The sequence below is a fragment of the Oncorhynchus nerka genome, linkage group LG14, assembly GCF_034236695.1.
Source record: "Oncorhynchus nerka isolate Pitt River linkage group LG14, Oner_Uvic_2.0, whole genome shotgun sequence".
NCBI lineage: Eukaryota > Metazoa > Chordata > Actinopteri > Salmoniformes > Salmonidae > Oncorhynchus > Oncorhynchus nerka.
Window position 1 is genome coordinate 62,777,361 of NC_088409.1, and position 15,739 is coordinate 62,793,099.

The window sequence follows — 15,739 nt, forward strand, 5'->3', positions numbered from 1 at the left end:
TTGAGGTACCGCAAAGGAAAGATAGTGATGACGATCGAGTCACTTGCCGATAACGGTACTCTGAGACGCTTTGAGGATACAGGTACTGATCTAGGATCGGTTTTGCCTTTTAAATCATAATGAAAAAATCCTCGATTAGTACTCCTATTCTGGGACAGTTTGTGAATATGGGCCCAGACATCGAACAATAATTCAGGCACAAATGAGTAACACACACATTCTATTCCAATTCTCCCACTGACCATGACCTCACTTCTCTGTTCCACACTGTTTCTATCTGAATCCCACTGTAGAAGAGGCTACACTTCAGTACTGGGCCAGTAGATGGCGGGATAGAGATAATGATGGGAGTTTCAGCAGGTATTAGGGAGAGAGGAATCCAGTTCACAATACACCAGATAACCAGTGGATGGCGATGTTGCTTAACTTGTGATATCCTCCACCTTGCAGCCTTGCTGCCACTTCTGCACAACGCATGCATGCACAGGTGCCTCATTGGTACTTCATAGATGTTGATGTTTTTCTTGCCTGTTGATAATGCAATGATACATTTGTGTGCTTTATAATTCCGGTTTATTAATTATATTATTGCCACATGCTATTGCTTTGGAATAAAGGTTAAATAATATACATAAATACAATAAAATGTTGTGCACTACAGAGGGATGGGAGACATTTCGGACGTAGCCACTGTCTGATAAAAATGTATCTTCCGTACAATATAGCACTAGAATATTCTGTTAAACCCTAACATCTTCACATCACATCTTATTATTGGTCACATACACATGGTTAGCACATGTTATTGGTCACATACACATGGTTAGCACATGTTATTGGTCACACACACATGGTTAGCAGATGTTATTGGTCACACACACATGGTTAGCAGATGTTATTGGTCACACACACATGGTTAGCAGATGTTATTGGTCACATACACATGGTTAGCAGATGTTATTGGTCACATACACATGGTTAGCAGATGTTATTGGACACGTACACATGGTTAGCAGATGTTATTGGTCACGTACACATGGTTAGCAGATGTTATTGGTCACGTACACATGGTTAGCAGATGTTATTGGTCACATACACATGGTTAGCAGATGTTATTGGTCACATACACATGGTTAGCAGATGTTATTGGTCACGTACACATGGTTAGCAGATGTTATTGGACACGTACACATGGTTAGCAGATGTTATTGGTCACGTACACATGGTTAGCAGATGTTATTGGTCACGTACACATGGTTAGTTATTGGTCAGATGTTATTGGTCACGTACACATGGTTAGCAGATGTTATTGGTCACACACATGGTTAGCAGATGTTATTGGTCACGTACACATGGTTAGCAGATGTTATTGGTCACGTACACATGGTTAGCAGATGTTATTGGTCACGTACACATGGTTAGCAGATGTTATTGGTCAGGTTATGTTATTGGTCACATACACATGGTTAGCAGATGTTATTGGTCACGTACACATGGTTAGCAGATGTTATTGGACACGTACACATGGTTAGCAGATGTTATTGGTCACGTACACATGGTTAGCAGATGTTATTGGTCACATACACACATGGTTGGACACAGATGTTATTGGTCACATACACATGGTTAGCAGATGTTATTGGTCACATACACATGGTTAGCAGATGTTATTGGTCACATACACATGGTTAGCAGATGTTATTGGTCACGATGTTATTGGTCACATACATGGTTAGCAGATGTTTAGCAGATGTTATTGGTCACATACACATGGTTAGCAGATGTTATTGGACACGTACACATGGTTAGCATGGTTAGCACATGTTATGTTATTGGTCACGTACACATGGTTAGCAGATGTTATTGGTCACGTTAGCAGATGTTATTGGTCACATGGTTAGCAGATGTTATTGGTCACGTACACATGGTTAGCAGATGTTATTGGTCACATACACATGGTTAGCAGATGTTATTGGTCACATACACATGGTTAGCAGATGTTATTGGTCACATACACATGGTTAGCAGATGTTATTGGTCACATACACATGGTTAGCAGATGTTATTGGTCACATACACATGGTTAGCAGATGTTATTGGACACGTACACATGGTTAGCACATGTTATTGGTCACGTACACATGGTTAGCACATGTTATTGGTCACGTACACATGGTTAGCAGATGTTATTGGTCACGTACACATGGTTAGCAGATGTTATTGGTCACATACACATGGTTAGCAGATGTTATTGGACACGTACACATGGTTAGCAGATGTTATTGGTCACACACATGGTTAGCAGATGTTATTGGTCACATACACATGGTTAGCAGATGTTATTGGTCACAGATGTTATTTATTGGTCACATACAGATGTTATTGGTCATGGTTAGCAGATGTTATTGGTCATTGGTCAGATGTTATTGGTCACATACACATGGTTAGCAGATGTTATTGGTCACATACACATGGTTAGCAGATGTTATTGGTCACGTACACATGGTTAGCAGATGTTATTTGTCACATACACATGTTTAGCAGATGTTATTGGTCACATACACATGGTTAGCAGATGTTATTGGACACGTACACATGGTTCCAGCCCCTGTTCCTAGGCTGTCATTGAAAATAAGAATTTGTTCTTAACCTTGCCTAGTTAAATAAAGATAAAATACACATGGTTAGCAGATGTCATTGTGAGTGTAGCTAAATGCTAGATCTGACAGTGCAGCAGTATCTAACAGTATATCAAATAATATCAAACAATTCCACAACAAACCTAATATCTAACAGTAAAGGAATGGTCTAGTAAAGGAATGGGATGAGAATATATAAGTATAAAATATATGGATGAGCAGTGACAGATGCAATTGATAGTGAAGGATACAGTATACAGTATATACATATGACATAAGTAATGTGTGATATGTAAACATTCTTAAAGTGACAAGTGTTCCATTTACTAAAGTGGTCAATGATATCAAGTCTGTATGTAGGCAGCAGCCTCTCTGTGTTAGTGGTGGCTGTTTAACAGTCTGATGGCCTTGAGATAGAAGCTGTATTTCAATCTCTCTGTCCCAGCTTTGATGTACTGACCTCGCCTTCTGGATGGAAGCTGGGTGAACAGGCAGTGCTCGGTTGGTTATTGTCCTTGATTATCTTCTTTTGCCTTCCTGTGACATCGGGTGTTGTAGGTGTCCTGGAGGGCAGGTAGTTTGCCCCCGGTGATGCGTTGTGCAGACCGCACCACCCTCTGGAGAGCCCTGCGGTTGTGGGCGGTGTCGTTGCTGTACAGCCCAACAGGATGCTCTCGATTGTGCACATATAAAAGTTAGTGAGGGTTTTCGGTGACAAGACTCCTGAGGTGGACCATTTCAGTTTGTCGGTGATATGTACACCGAGGAACTTAAAACTTTTCACCTTCTCCACTGCTGTCCCGTTGATGTGGATAGGGGGGTTCTCCCTTTGCTGTTTCCTGAAGTCAACGATCATCTCCTTTGTTTTGCTGACATTGAGTGAGAGGTTATTTTCCTGACACCACACTCCGAGGGCTCTCACCTCCTCCCTATAGGCTGCCTCGCCGTTGTTGGTAATCAAGCCTAACACAGTAGTGTCGTCTGCAAACTTGATGATTGGGTTGAAGGCGTGCATGGCCACGCAGTTGTGGGTGAACAGGGAGTACAGGAGGGGGCTGAGAACGCACCCTTGTGGGGCCCCAGTGTTGAGGATCAGCGGAGTGGAGATGTTGTTTCCTACCTTCACCACCTGGGGCCGGCCCGTCAGGAAGTCTGGGACCCAGTTGCACAGGGCAGGGTCAAGACCCAGGGACTCAAGCTTAGTGATGAGTTTGGAGGGTACTATGGTGTTGAATGCTGAGCTGTAGTCAATGCACAGCATTCTTACATAGGTATAGGATAGGGCAGTGTACAGTGTGATGTCGATTGCATCATCTGTGGACCTATTGGGACAGTAAGCAAATTGAAGTGGGTCTAGAGTGACAGGTTGTGTAGAGGTGATATGATCCTTGACTAGTCTCTCAAAGCACTGACAGAAGTGAGTGCTCCGGGGCGATAGTCATTTAGTTCAGTTACCTTGGCTTTCTTGGGAACAGGAACAATGGTGGCCATCTTGAAGCATGTGGGAACAGCAGACTGGGATAGGGATTGATTGAATATGTCCGTAAACACACCAGCCAGCTGGTCTGTGCATGCTCTGAGGACACGACTAGGGATGCCGTCTGGGCCGGCCGTCTTGCGAGGGTTATCATGTTTAAATGTCTTACTCACGTCGGCCACGGAGAAGGAGAGCCCACAGGCTTTGGTAGCGGGCTGCGTCAGTGGCACTGTATTGTCCTCAAAGCGCGCATAGAACTTATTTAATTTGTCTGGAAGCAGGATGCCGATGTCGGTGACGGGGTTGGTTTTCTTTTTGTTGTCCGTGATTGTCTGTAGGCCCTGTCACATACGTCTCGTGTCTGAGCCGTTGATTTGCGACTCCACTTTGTCTCTATACTGACTCTTTGCTTGTTTGATTGCCTTACGGAGGGAATAACTACACTGTTTGTACTCTGCCATATTCCTCGTTGCCGTGCCATGATTAAATGCGGTGGGACGTGCTTTCAGTTTTGCGCGCATGCTGCCATCAATCCACGGGTTCTGGTTAGGGAAGGTTTTAATAGTCATAGTGGGTACAACATCTCCTATACACTTCCTTATAAACTCGCTCACCGAGTCAGCGTATAAGTCAATGTTGTTCTATGAGGCTACCCGGAACATATCCCCCCCCCACTCTTGACAGTGTTCTCTTAAGGTAATCAGCAATTCCCATCCCCCATTGTAGATGATTAAAACCTTTGGATAAAGCCAGCCTCAGCCATATTCACTGCAATGAAACATACAGACACAAACAAACATCTAATCAAAGACACAATTCTAATCCTGTTGTTTTGAATGGGCCTCACTGCCACAACACTGTCACAGCTAAAGGGGAATAGTGCAATCAGTAAGTCAACCCAGTATTCAGGGTTGGGTTCAATTCCATTTAAATTCAGACAATTCAGGAATTAAACTAAAATTCTATTTTATTCCGATAGAGTTTAGGAAAATGTGAATATGATTTTCAGTTTACTTCCTGAATGGACCCCATCCCTGCCAGTATCAGGGAGTAAGGGCCTGTACAGTATGCAACAGTGGTACCATGCTAGCTGGTTGGACTGTAATGGATTGTGCGAAAAGGGAAATTGGATGGCCTTTGTTATGTTTTCTGGACATTTCCTCTTAGCCTAGTGGTTAGAGCCTAGTGGTTAGAGCGTTGGACTAGTAACCGGAAGGTTGCAAGTTCAAACCCCCGAGCTGACAAGGTACAAATCTGTCGTTCTGCCCCTGAACAGGCAGTTAACCCGCTGTTCCTAGGCCGTCATTGAAAATAAGAATTTGTTCTTAACTGACTTGCCTGGTTAAATAAAGGTAAAATAAAAAATTAAAAAATATCTTGACATGGCTGCAGGATGCCACCGTTTATATTGGGCTACTGTAATCCAAAAGGGAAATTCAACTGGTTATGGGGCTGTTCTGTGAAAATAGGTTTTGGACTCATTGGGAAAGGGGGATATCTAGTCAGTTGCGCAAATAAATGCATTAAAACAAACAGAGTCTTCTGCATTTAACCCAACCCCTCTGAAACAGATATGTGCAGGGGGCCGTCTTAACCAACGGCCTAGGGAGCAGTGCCTTGCTCAAAGGAAGAACAGCTGATTTTCCCACCTTACCTGCTCGGGGATTCAAACCAGTGATCTTTCTGTTACTGGCCCAGCGCTGTTAACCGCTAGGCCATGTGTTGTACTGTATGTATTTGGGAATGTCCAGACAGACAGGTAGTGGCTGCAGCCAGCAGCAGCACAGTAGATTACATCTAGATAGATCATTATGGCTAAACTCACCTGAGCACCCTCACATCAAAACCCAGATGATTGACCCTACAGTACATCTAATGCCTTCACTGGGTCAGCTTTTACTTAGCCTTCTACAATAGCAGTACACTAACACACGAAAGCCTATGTCTAAAGTAGAGTAGTATACCATTCATTAACACACTTGTGTGTAATATTCGTTTGATTTCATTCTTACAGAAGAAAAGCAAACTTCATAATAACTTAGTTATGAAATCAAATTGAAGGATTAGGGGACTGTATCAAAGAGGGTTTTGTTACAGGATGTAGGCCTGGTCATAGTTCCTGTAAGAAACCATGTGTTCTTGATGTTCCAGAGAGGCTGATAACAACACAGTGCATTTGGAAAGTATTCAGATCCCTTCACTTTTGCCACATTTTGTTACGTTACAGCCTTATTCTAAAATGTATTACATCATTTTTTCCCCTCATCAATCTACCCCATAATGAAAAACCAAAAACAGGTTTTTAGACATTTATTTAAAAAATTAGACATATTACATTTACATAAGTATTCAGACCCTTTACTCAGTACTTTGTTGAAGCACCTTTGCAGCGATTACAGCCTTGAGTCTTCTTGGGTATGACACTACAAGCTTGGCACAGCTGCATTTGGGGAGTTTCTCCCATTCTTCTCTGCAGATCATCTCAGGCTCTTTCAGGTTGGATTGGAGGCTTCAATGCACAGCTATTTTCAGGTCTCTCCAAAGATGTTAGATCGGGTTCAAGTCCGGGCTTTGGCTGGGCCACTCAAGGACATTCAGAGACTTGTCCCAAAGCCACTCATGCGTTGTCCTGGCTGTGTGCGTTGGGTTGTTGTCCTGTTGGAAGGTGATCCTTCGCCCCAGTCTGAGGTCCTGAACGCTCTGGAGCAGGTTTTCATCTAGGATCCTTCTGTACTTTGCTCCGTTCATCTTTCCCTCGATCCTGACTAGTCTCGCAGTCCCTGCCGCTGAAAAACATCCCCACAGCATGATGTTGCCACTACAATGCTTCACCGTAGGGATTGGACCAGGATTCCTCCAGACATGACACTTGGCATTCAAGGCAAAGAGTTCAATCAGGGTTTCATCAGACCTGAGGATCTTGTTTCTCATGGTCTTAGAGTCCTTTAGGTGCCTTTTGGCTAACTTCAAGCGGGCTGTGGCTTCCATCTGGCCACTCTACCATAAAGGCCTGATTGCTGGAGAGATGGTTGTCCTTCTGGATGGTTCTCCCATCTCCACAGAGGAACTCTGGAGCTCTGCCAGTGAACATCAGGTTTTTGGTCACCTCCCTGACCAAGGCCCTTCTCCCTGGATTGCTCAGTTTAGCCGGGCGGCCTGCTCGAGGAAGTGTCTTGGTGGTTCCAAACTTCTTCCATTTAAGAATGATGGAGGCCACTGTGTTTTTGGGGACCTTCAATGCTGTAGACATTTTTTGGTACCCTTCCCCAGATCTGTGCCTCAACAGAATCCTGTCTCGGAGCTCTATGGACACTCCTTTTGACCTCATGGCTTGGTTTTTGCTCTGACATGCACTGTCAACTGTGGGACATTTACATTTAAGTCATTTAGCAGACGCTCTTATCCAGAGCGACTTACAAATTGGTGCATTCACCTTATGACATCCAGTGGAACAGTAGTGCATCTAAATCTTTTAAGGGGGGTGAGAGGGATTACTTTATCCTATCCTAGGTATTCCTTAAAGAGGTGGGGTTTCAGGTGTCTCCGGAAGGTGGTGATTGACTCCGCTGTCCTGGCGTCGTGAGGGAGTTTGTTCCACCATTGGGGGGCCAGAGCAGCGAACAGTTTTGACTGGGCTGAGCGGGAACTGTACTTCCTCAGTGGTAGGGAGGCGAGCAGGCCAGAGGTGGATGAACGCAGTGCCCTTGTTTGGGTGTAGGGCCTGATCAGAGCCTGGAGGTACTGAGGTGCCGTTCCCCTCACAGCTCCGTAGGCAAGCACCATGGTCTTGTAGCGGATGCGAGCTTCAACTGGAAGCCAGTGGAGAGAGCGGAGGAGCGGGGTGACGTGAGAGAACTTGGGAAGGTTGAACAGCAGACGGGCTGCGGCGTGCTGGATGAGTTGTAGGGGTTTAATGGCACAGGCAGGGAGCCCAGCCAACAGCGAGTTGCAGTAATCCAGACGGGAGATGACAAGTGCCTGGATTAGGACCTGCGCCGCTTCCTGTGTGAGGCAGGGTCGTACTCTGCGGATGTTGTAGAGCATGAACCTACAGGAACGGGCCACCGCCTTGATGTTAGTTGAGAACGACAGGGTGTTGTCCAGGATCACGCCAAGGTTCTTAGCGCTCTGGGAGGAGGACACGATGGAGTTGTCAACCGTGATGGCGAGATCATGGAACGGGCAGTCCTTCCCCGGGAGGAAGAGCAGCTCCGTCTTGCCGAGGTTCAGCTTGAGGTGGTGATCCGTCATCCACACTGATATGTCTGCCAGACATGCAGAGATGCGATTCGCCACCTGGTCATCAGAAGGGGGAAAGGAGAAGATTAATTGTGTGTCGTCTGCATAGCAATGATAGGAGAGACCATGTGAGGTTATGACAGAGCCAAGTGACTTGGTGTATAGCGAGAATAGGAGAGGGCCTAGAACAGAGCCCTGGGGGACGCCAGTGGTGAGAGCACGTGGTGTGGAGACGGATTCTCGCCACGCCACCTGGTAGGAGCGACCTGTCAGGTAGGACGCAATCCAAGCGTGGGCCGCGCCGGAGATGCCCAACTCGGAGAGGGTGGAGAGGAGGATCTGATGGTTCACAGTATCGAAGGCAGCCGATAGGTCTAGAAGGATGAGAGCAGAGGAGAGAGAGTTAGCTTTAGCAGTGCGGAGCGCCTCCGTGATACAGAGAAGAGCAGTGTCAGTTGAATGACTAGTCTTGAAACCTGACTGATATGGATCAAGAAGGTCATTCTGAGAGAGATAGCGGGAGAGCTGGCCAAGGACGGCACGTTCAAGAGTTTTGGAGAGAAAAGAAAGAAGGGATACTGGTCTGTAGTTGTTGACATCGGAGGGATCGAGTGTAGGTTTTTTCAGAAGGGTGCAACTCTCGCTCTCTTGAAGACGGAAGGGACGTAGCCAGCGGTCAGGGATGAGTTGATGAGCGAGGTGAGGTAAGGGAGAAGGTCTCCGGAAATGGTCTGGAGAAGAGAGGAGGGGATAGGGTCAAGCGGGCAGGTTGTTGGGCGGCCGGCCGTCACAAGACGCGAGATTTCATCTGGAGAGAGAGGGGAGAAAGAGGTCAGAGCACAGGGTAGGGCAGTGTGAGCAGAACCAGCGGTGTCGTTTGACTTAGCAAACGAGGATCGGATGTCGTCGACCTTCTTTTCAAAATGGTTGACAAAGTCATCTGCAGAGAGGGAGGAGGGGGAGGGGGAGGAGGATTCAGGAGGGAGGAGAAGGTGGCAAAGAGCTTCCTAGGGTTAGAGGCAGATGCTTGGAATTTAGAGTGGTAGAAAGTGGCTTTAGCAGCAGAGAGAGAAGAGGAAAATGTAGAGAGGAGGGAGTGAAACGATGCCAGGTCCGCAGGGAGGCGAGTTTTCCTCCATTTCCGCTCGGCTGCCCGGAGCCCTGTTCTGTGAGCTCGCAATGAGTCGTCGAGCCACGGAGCGGGAGGGGAGGACCGAGCCGGCCTGGAGGATAGGGGACATAGAGAGTCAAAGGATGCAGAAAGGGAGGAGAGGAGGGTTGAGGAGGCAGAATCAGGAGATAGGTTGGAGAAGGTTTGAGCAGAGGGAAGAGATGATAGGATGGAAGAGGAGAGAGTAGCGGGGAGAGAGAGCGAAGGTTGGGACGGCGCGATACCATCCGAGTAGGGGCAGTGTGGGAAGTGTTGGATGAGAGCGAGAGGGAAAAGGATACAAGGTAGTGGTCGGAGACTTGGAGGGGAGTTGCAATGAGGTTAGTGGAAGAACAGCATCTAGTAAAGATGAGGTCGAGCGTATTTCCTGCCTTGTGAGTAGGGGGGAAGGTGAGAGGGTGAGGTCAAAAGAGGAGAAGAGTGGAAAGAAGGAGGCAGAGAGGAATGAGTCAAAGGTAGACGTGGGAGGTTAAAGTCGCCCAGAACTGTGAGAGGTGAGCCGTCCTCAGGAAAGGAGCTTATCAAGGCATCAAGCTCATTGATGAACTCTCAGAGGGAACCTGGAGGGCGATAAATGATAAGGATATTAAGCTTGAAAGGGCTGGTAACTGTGACAGCATGGAATTCAAAGGAGGCGATAGACAGATGGGTAAGGGGAGAAAGAGAGAATGACCACTTGGGAGAGATGAGGATCCCGGTGCCACCACCCCGCTGACCAGAAGCTCTCGGGTGTGCGAGAACACGTGGGCAGACGAAGAGAGAGCAGTAGGAGTAGCAGTGTTGTCTGTGGTGATCCATGTTTCCGTCAGTGCCAAGAAGTCGAGGGACTGGAGAGTGGCATAGGCTGAGATGAACTCTGCCTTGTTGGCCGCAGATCGGCAGTTCGAGGCTACCGGAGACCTGGAACTCCACGTGGGTCGTGCGCGCTGGGACCACCAGATTAGGGTGGCCGCGGCCACGCGGTGTGGAGCGTTTGTATGGTCTGTGCAGAGAGGAGAGAACAGGGATAGACAGACACATAGTTGACAGGCTACACAAGAGGCTACGCTAATGCAAAGGAGATTGGAATGACAAGTGGACTACACGTCTCGAGTGTTCAGAAAGTTAAGCTTACGTAGCAAGAATCTTATTGACTAAAATGATTAAAATGATACAGTACTGCTGAAGTAGGCTAGCTGGCAGAGGCTGCGTTGTTGACTATGTAGGCTAGCTGGCAGTGGCTGCGTTGTTGACACTACACTAATCAAGTTGTTCCGTTGAGTGTAATAGTTTCTACTGTGCTGCTATTCGGGGCTAGCTGGCTAGCTAGCATTGTTGATTACGTTACGTTGCGTTAAAAGAACGACAATAGCTGGCTAGCTAACCTAGGAAATCACTCTAGACTACACAATTATCTTTGATACAAAGACGGCTATGTAGCTAGCTATGTAGCTAGCTACGATCAAACAAATCAAGCCGTTGTACTGTAATGAGATGAAATGAAAAATGTGATACTACCTGTGGAGCGAAGCGAAATGCGACCGGGTTGTTGAGTGCGGAAGTTCTGTTCGGTAGACGTTGGCTAGCTGTTGGCTAGCTAGCAGTGTCTCCTACGTTAAGGACGACAAATAGCTGGCTAGCTAACCTCGGTAAATTAAGATAATCACTCTAAAACTACACACTCTAAACTACACAATTATCTTGGATACGAAGACAGCAAAGACAACTATGTAGCTAGCTAACACTACACTAATCAAGTCGTTCAGTTGAGTGTAATAGTTGTGCTGCTAATCGGTTAGACGGTGGACGTTAGCTAGCTGGCTAGCTACCAGCTGCAGGGCAGATAGGCAATGCTACCAGCTGCAGGGCAGATAGCAGTGTAGACTGCGTTAGGACGACGAAATACGATAATTACGCAATTATCTATGATACAAAGACGGCTATGTAGCTAGCTAAGAAGAAATTGCTAAGATTAGACAAATCAAACCGTTGTACTATAATGAAATGTAATGAAATGTAATACTACCTGCGGACCGAGTGCGGGGTTCTCACACAAGTGCGGATGCGACCGCTCGCTCCAACCCGGTCTATCTATATAGACAGGTGTGTGCTTTTCCAAATCATGTCCAATCAATTGAATTTACCACAGGTGGACTCCAATCAAGTTGTAGAAACATCTGGATGATCAATGGAACAGGATGCACCTGAACTCAATTTCGAGTCTCAATAGCAAAGGGTCTGAGTACTTATGTAAATAAGGTATCTTTTAATTGTATTTTTTATAAATTTGCTAACGTTTCTAAAAACCTGTTCGCTTTGTCGTTATGGTGTATTGTGTGTAGATTGAGCTGGGATTTTCTTCTTAAATCAATTTTAGAATAAGGCTGTAACAAAATGTGGAAAAAGTGAAGGGGTCTGAATACTTTCTGAATGCACTACATACAGTTGAAGTCGGAAGTTTACATAAACTTATTTTGGAGTCATTAAAGTATTTCAACCACTACACAGACTTTTTGTTAACAAACTATAGTTTTGGAAAGTCTGTTAGGACATCTACTTTATGCATGACACAAGTAATTTTTCCAACAATTGTTTACAGACAGATTATTTCACTTATAATTCACTGTATCATAATTCCAGTGGGTCAGAAGTTTGCATACACTAAGTTGACTTTGCCTTTAAACATCTTGGGAAATTCCAGAAAATGATGTCATGGCTTTAAAAGCTTCTGATAGGCTAATTGACATAATTTGAGTCAATTGGAGGTCTACCTGTGGATGTATTTCAAAAGAAATCAGCCAAGACCTCCAGAAGTCTGGTTCATCCTTGGGAGCAATTTCCAAACGCCTGAAGGTACCACGTTCTGTACAAACAATAGTACGCAAGTATAAACACCATGGGACCACGCAGCCGTCATACCGCTCAGGAAGGAGACGCATTCCGTCTCCTAGAGATGAACGTACTTTGGTGCGAAAAGTGCAAATCCATCCCAGAACAACAGCAAAGTACCTTGTGAAGATGCTGGAGGAAACAGGTACAAAAGTATCTATATACACAGTAAAACGAGTCCTATATTGACATAACCTGAAAGGCCGCTCAGCAAGGAAGAAGACACTGCTCCTAAACTGCCATAAAAAGCCAGACTTCAGTTTGCAACTGCACATAGGGACAAAGATCGTACTTTTTGGAAAAATGTTCTCTGGTCTGATGAAACAAAAATAGAACAAAAAGGGGGAGGAATGCAACCCGAAGAACACCATCACAACCGTGAAGCACGGGGGTGGCAGCATCATGTTGTGGGGATGTTTTGCTGCAGGAGGGACTGGTGCACTTCACAAAACAGATGGCATGATGAGGTAGGAAAAGTATGTGGATATGTTGAAGCAACATCTCAAGACATCAGTTAAAGCTTGATCGCAAATGGGTCTTCCAAATGGGCAATGACCCCAAACATACTTCCAAATTTGTTGCAAAATGGCTTAAGGACAACAAAGTCAAGGTATTGGAGTGGCCGTCACTAAGCCCTGACGTCAATCCTATAGAAAATGTGTGGGCAGAACTGAAAAAGTATGGGTGAGCAAGGAGGCCTACACACCTGACTCAGTTACACCAGCGCTGTCAGGAGGAATGGGGAAAAATTCACCCAACTTATTGTGGGAAGCTGGTGGAAGGCTACCCGAAACATTTGACCCAATTTAAAGGCAATGCTACCAAATACTAATTGAGTGTATGTAAACTTCTGACCCACTGGGAATGTAATGAAATAAATAAAAGCTGAAATAAATCATTCTCTCTACTATTATTCTGACAATTCACATTCTTAAAATAAAGTGGTGATCCTAACTGACCTAAGACAGTTAGTGTATGTCAAATTAATGAATAGATAAAGCATGTCTGGTTGGAGGGGTGTATGCTGGGCGAAGAACATTCAGAAATTTCTTCCAATACTCATTGCCTGTGAGCATCAGAGGTGAACCAGTTGCATACACAGCTCGAGCAAGACATTCATCAGAATTTCTCTGACTACGTTCCTCCATTGAGTCAAAAAACTTCTGATTCCAGGAAGACCATGAGCTGTTGCTATCAATAAGGTGTCTGATTAATAATGTTTACCTCGAATAAAAGATGAAATAAATCATTCTCTCTACTATTATTCTGACATTTAAAATTCTTAAAATAAAGTGGTGATCCTAACTGACATAAAACAGAGAATTTGTACTAGGATTAAATGTCAGGAATTAGTGAAAAACTGAGTTTAAATGTATTTGGCTAAGGTGTATGTAAACTTATGACTTCAACTGTATCTCCTATACATCTGGACTGCATTGGGACAAACAGAATTCATCAGTATCTTCATCTGGTGTGTGCACACTGTGTGTGTTTGTGTGTCTGGTAGTAGTGTGTTGGTCTCTATCGACCTAGTGGGTCTGAAACAGGACGCAGTGTGTGTGTGTGTGTGTGTGTTCACCTTCCCCAAGGTCTGCATAGTGCTGCTCCATCTGTGCCACTCTGGGGATTACAGCCCAATCCGTCTGTCTGCCTCTCAAAGTGCTGACGGACAGACCCCAGATTAGCACGGGGTTGCAGAGCACTGCCTCCACCAGCAGCAGAAACGGTGGGGGGACTGAGGGACCAGGGAGAGAGAGAGAGGAGGGGAGGAGATAGAGAGAGATTATCAGAGCAGTTCCAGAGACTGGGGTGATGGGGGTGTGGGGGTGTGGGGGGGGGGCAGATTAGAGCAGCACAGAGAGGCATGGAGAGATTAGTACGGCGTAGTGCACAAAGAGATGATGAGGGGGGGGGGGGGGCTCAGGAGATTAACCTTGTTCAGCCACAAGCAACAGCACAACCTGGCCCCACACCAGCCATGTCCTAGTCCCAAATGGCACCCTGTTCCCTATCGAGTGGAATACTTTTGAGCAGGGTCCATAGCTCTCTGATCAAAAGTAGTGCACTATACAGGGAATAGGATGCAATTTGGGACGCATTCTGATTCTCGAGTCTACATTATACTGCATATATTATTCACCCTTCCTGCTTTATGACAGGCCTTAGTCTTACCTAGAGTCAATGATAGTATAGTTCAGAGAGTATTGACATACACACTAAAATGTCACACACTCAATTATACTGAAGTGCTACTGGTAATATTGTACTGAAATGTAACCGGTTGAGGCTGAAGTATACAGATACATTATCATTCAACGTGTTCTGAGACTTGATGATCCTTCTGCATGCTACAATGTAGACTACAGTAAACTAAATCAGAACAGTCTAGTTTACGGGAAACATGCTGACACAACAACCCTATCGGAACTATGCTTCTGTGTTATAGTGTTGTATACCTTCGACTAATACTACTACAACTACTACTATTACTATTACAGCTACTATTACAACTACTACTACAACAATTACTACTACTCCAACTACTATTACTACAACTACTACTTCTACAACTACTACTACTAATATCACGACTGCTATTTCTACTTCAACAACCACTACAATTACTACTATTGCTGCTGCTACTGCTACTACTGCTGTTACTATTATTACTACTACTACAACTACAACTACTACTACAACAACCACTACAACTACTACTATTAATATTACTACTATAACTACTACTACTACTACAACTACTAATGCTACTACTACTTCTACAACTACTAGTACTACTACTACGGCAACTACTATTATTACTACTACTACTATTACTACTAATTGCACTACTACTACTACTACTACAAATACTAATGCTACTACTACTTCTAAAACTACTAGTACTACTACTACTACAACTACTACTATTACTACTACTACAACAACAACTACTACTACTCCAAATACTATTACTACTACTACTACTTCTACAACTACTACTACTACTTCTACTACTACAACTATTACTACTGATATCACTACTAGACTGGTCATGGCTCACATCAACACCATTATCCCAGAAACCCTAGACTCCCACTCCAATTTGCATACCTGACTGACTGCATTACTGTCTGGTATGGCAACTGCTCGGCTTCTGACCGCAAGGCACTACAGAGGGAAGTGCGTTCGGCCCAGTACATCACTGGGGCCAAGCTTCCTGCCATCCAGGACCTCTGTACCTGATGGTGTCAGAGGAAGGCCCTAAAAATTGTTAAAGACTCCAGCCACCCTAGTTATAGACTGTTCTCTCTGCTACCGCATGGCAAGCGGTACCGGAGCACCAAG